This window comes from Anneissia japonica, unplaced genomic scaffold (assembly GCF_011630105.1).
Source record: "Anneissia japonica isolate Jap-2015-1 unplaced genomic scaffold, ASM1163010v1 scaffold288002_len170804_cov185, whole genome shotgun sequence".
In the NCBI taxonomy this organism is placed as follows: Eukaryota; Metazoa; Echinodermata; class Crinoidea; order Comatulida; family Comatulidae; genus Anneissia; species Anneissia japonica.
In genome coordinates, this window is record NW_022758553.1 from 79,727 (window position 1) to 84,456 (window position 4,730).

The following is a 4,730-nucleotide window of genomic DNA, read 5'->3' on the forward strand; positions in this document are numbered from 1 at the left end:
GAGCGCCGCGCGACTTCCAGTAGTTGAAGCTTTCATCCTTCTTTTCCGGTTGTCGGTAGCAGGCGTCCACCGTCTGCGGCTGTCGTTCGTCCGTCGGTGGAGCTAAGGAAGACGACGACGAACGGGGTTGCTGTTGTTGCTGGTTGTTGTTGTTGTTCTGCTGCTGTTGTTGTTGCTGCTTGGCGAGAATCTCGGTAAGATTAGAGACCACGTCGGTCATCCTGTTTTCCATTTCCGTCGGCACGGGTCGTTTCTCGGGAGGTTCGCCGATATCCCGTTTGTTTCCGCTGCGTGGAAGAGTTCGCTTTCTGCTTCCTCTGCCGTCCATCCTGTTTTCTCTTATTCTCTCTTTCATGCTCTCGAAGTAATCGTTGCACACGTTAATCGCATTCTGGTTCGTTTTGTGCAGCAGCTCCTTGTGCAGATCGAGCAGATCCGTCATCGTGGTGGCGTTCGCGAAGCGAGCGTCTCCCTCCATCTTGGGAAAGCGCGTCTTCAGCAGAGAGGACAGCTCGGCGACGTTCGTCTTGCCGGAGGTGGCGTCGCCGATCAGTTCGTTGGCGGCCTTGAATGAAGCGACGATGTCGACTTCGGACGAAGGTTCGGACCACCGTTCCGTCATCTCCTTGAAATCGTCCATTCTCTTCCGATATTCGGAGCCGAGCTTGCCCTCGACGGTCTTCGTCAGCCGTTTCATGAAGTCAGCCAGCTGTTCCCTCCACAGATCCATCTCCCTTCTGATTTCCGTCTGCTCCTCTTTGCTGCTGTCGTCCTTGTTCTTCAGTATCGTCAGTATGGCCTCCAGCTGTTCGGGAGCCACGCTGCTGGTAAGATTCTTGACGGTCTCCGCCTCCTCGAGCAGCTTCTCGTTCGACATGTTCACTCTCGGCGCGACCTCGCCACTCGAACGCTTATATCCGAATCTCTCCGAAGCCACGCGTCTCGCGGAGATCTCGTCGTCGCAGAAAACGGCAACCGTTCCCTTTCTGTGACCCGTCTCCACCAGAGACACTTCGGTGCACAGGGTGTGATCGGCAAGCCTGTAACCGAGGGACAGGCAGTCGAGATTCTGCGAGAACGGACTTCGCAGAAAGACGGGATCGGTGATCTCCAGCAGCACTGCCACCGCCCCTCCGTTCTCCGATCCAGGATAGGTGGCATCCCTCCACCAATCGCGAACAACTCCGATTCCTTCCGGAGATCGGATGCCCGAACCGTCCTTGCTTGCGCGGAGGTGCTTCCATCGAACGGGAAGTCATCGGAGGCGCCATCGATCCACGACGTCCGGAGTCACGTCGTACTCGTTCGCGGCTTCGCGCTTGACGTCGGTCACGACGTATCCGACTGCGAATCTCTTCATCTCAGTCGCTTCAGATTTCTCTTCTTTTCGTTCTTCCTCCTCACCTTAACGTAACGCATTGCTAAGGTGTACAGTTCGCCTTTCAGATGTGCGCAATCGTCCTTGTCTTCCTGTTCCACTTCGTTCGGAGTCAAGCTCAACGTTTTCTCTTTTCATGCTGATCAGCTGAACCGTGAACCAATCCACGTGACGGACGTCGAGGAAGACGACACTACCCGGCGCGACAACGTCCCCGACGAGGGAACCGCAGAGTGGCGATATGCGTTTCGCCACGAGAGCGACCGTCGGAAGGAAGTCCGTTCGAAAGAACGAAGGATCGTCGTTCGGAATCGGAAACTTGACTATTTCGCAATCGCACTTGGACCCGCGAGAGAAGCACACGGTGCCCACCAACCGGGAGCAGTCGATGCAACAGTGCATCCCTTCTTCGCAGGATGACAGCAGCACTCTGAGATCCAACCCGGAAATTGTAGATTCCATAATATTTTTCCCCTTTGAATATTCGTAATAACGAAGGACTTTATTTATGTTAGTACTTTGTTGCTCATCAATTAAGTTAGAAATAAAAAACAAAAGAAAAAAAAAACGTATTTTGTGTCCATTTTTTTCTTTGAAACGTGTTTACGTAATTTCGAAAGCGAATGATCTTGCTTCGATGAAACTTTCGGTTTCGGAGTCTCTCAAGTACACGTGAAACCACTCGTGATCCCTGATACACGAATTCAGCGATCTCTTATCGTATATGCAACGATCCAAAAGCAAATATTCAAAGTGATGTTGGTGAAAATCTGGACCTGAAGGTTGCACGGCATTCACCAACTTTTCGGGATCGACGTCCATGACGGATAGCAGCAGGTGCCAGCGCGTGTTCTTCAGAGTCACGCGCACTTCGGCGAATGTCGGTCCCACGCACCCGTCAAGTTTCAGAGTCGCCAACGTGTCGCAGTTGTTCAGCAGCACGTTCAGGAAGGCGTCGGTGACCTCGGTGTCGTGTATCTCCAAAGTCAGCAGGACGTTCCTCCGATTTGAGGCTACGGCGTTCGCGATATCCGAATCCAGGGGACCGTCCCTTTTTTCGACCGCGAATCGCATCGCTCTCACGTCGACTCCGGTTGCCTCGGTCTGAATAAGTCGCGTCAACGCGCCCTTGCTTAATCGATTACTTTCGAAGAACTCGGGTTCTTCGTCTGGAAAAATGTGGTCGGTCGAGAGGAAGTCCGACTCCTCGATTCCGTAGTAGTCGAACGGTTCCACGACCTCCCACCTGTCGCTTACCGTCGACAGGTTGAGGTGTCTCGCGAGGTCGTTCTCCTCGTCCACGCCCTCGTAGATCCTCAACCATCCGTCGAGCGACGTCATGTCGAATCTTCTCTTCCGGGACACGACGCAGTCGACATACACCGCGTAACGGAGACCGACCGCGTCGTCGCTCCCGTCCAGGCCGAAGGCTGCGACCAACCTCGTCAACGACAAGTTCATGTCCACGCACCTCAAAGTCAGACCGACTTTCCTCCTCGCCGGTCGATAGCTTACGTCGAACGGCGTTCCCGAGCACTCTTCCAGCGAGGTACCCGAGGCGATCCGCGTGGTCGAGGAAGCGTACGAGGAAGGCGGGTTCGAGACGGGCGTTCGCGATCGTCAACCAAGACAGCATGGAGAACGCCTTCGTCGCCAGTTCGGTCGGGAACGTCGGCTTTTCGTCGTCCTCGTCCGAAACGTGCAGACGAAGACCGTGGGGCATGCGTTCGACGTCGTCGACGTCGTGCGTCAGTAGTCGAAGCAGGGTTTCCTTCGAGATCTTCGACTTGCAGCGTTCCAGATCTTGGAAAGCATTCGCTGCCGTCGCGGGTCGGCTGCGCAACGCGTTTTCGAAGTGCGGGTGCACGTTTGCCAATTCCAACCTTGCAACCGAGTCGTCGGCCGCAAGTCGGAAGATGTCGCACATGATCTCGACGGGAACGTGCAGGATTGTCGTTTCATTCGACATTTTGATCGTAAGACCGACGATCGTTATGTAACACTTATAGAGATGTGAAATAAATATACAGAAATGCTGAATTAATGTACATCGTTATTTTATTTTTCCATTCATAAAATAATATTGTACTCCAAAAATAAAAAATAAATTAATTAAAATTAATCAGCTCGTCCAATACGACTTATCTATCCTCTACGATCTCGTTCAGTTCGTGGTACTCGTCTTGCACGTTCTCAAGGATTTCTTCCAAATCTTCGTTCAACTCTAACTCTTCGAAAATCGCCGACGCCAAACGTTCGATCTCGGCTTCTCTGGAGCGGATTTCGTCGAGCAATCTATTCGTGTCGATTTCGAGATTTTTCATAAAATGTGCTCCTCCTCTGGCCTGGTTTCGAATGTCCGATCTGTACAGATGACCGCACCAGCTGTAATGTCTTTCTTCTGGGTCCATCTCGACGAATGATTTGGTTTCTTGTCACCCGTGCAGATTTATACCGTTTTCTCTTATCCACATCTAGATGTGTATAAGAGACAGGGGAACCCGCTGCCCCGTTGGACACCATGGCGGACACGAACGCGTCGCATCCCATTCCCATGCTTCCCTTCAGCTTTCCGTCCAGATAGCAAAACGTGTCTTCCAGCAACGTTGATTTCCTACCACGTGATTTCTTCTTGGAGTTAAAGATTCATTCGAATTTTCATTCCTCTTTACCGCTACTTCTTCTTCGACTTGTTCGTTCGATCGTAGCTGTAACGAAATGAAAGAAAAAACAAATACGTCAGATACAATAACCACAAATACAGAAACAACTGGAAAATAAAAGGTACTACCGTCGTTGCATACCTGTTCGAATAATTTGCGTCTCGTCGAAGGTGCGCAAGGTTGACTGGCCTTAAAGAAAATGTATTCGTTTTTCATCATCTCCGCTTCCTCCGAACGTTTCGGGGTAACGAACTGCTGGGCGTCGTCCAAGGAACTGAGATCGTACGTGGAAGGTTTTCGTTGCATGCTTGTTACGTTCATCTAGAGAATCTAAAATAACTTTGATCGACGTGTGCATTTATAGGCGACTTCGTAAGGTACCCTTGACGTCACCGAAGAACATCATGACGTCAATATCTGTAGACATGGGTCCTCCCGGGAGCCGCCGTTACGAGCGGTGTCTTCGGAACGTAATCTTCGAGTCCGTACGTTCGTTCGAACACCTTCTGGCGTCGTTTTATCTTCGGAGGAGATGCGCACGACGATTCGGAAATCGTCGAGCGACGATCCTCTTCGGTGATGTCCGACACCTTGTTCTCCATCTTCAACTTTGCGATGAACACGTCCACGTCGTCGGACACGTCGTCGTTGCTGTCCGTGTACCAATCCACAGGACCGATCTCGTACGG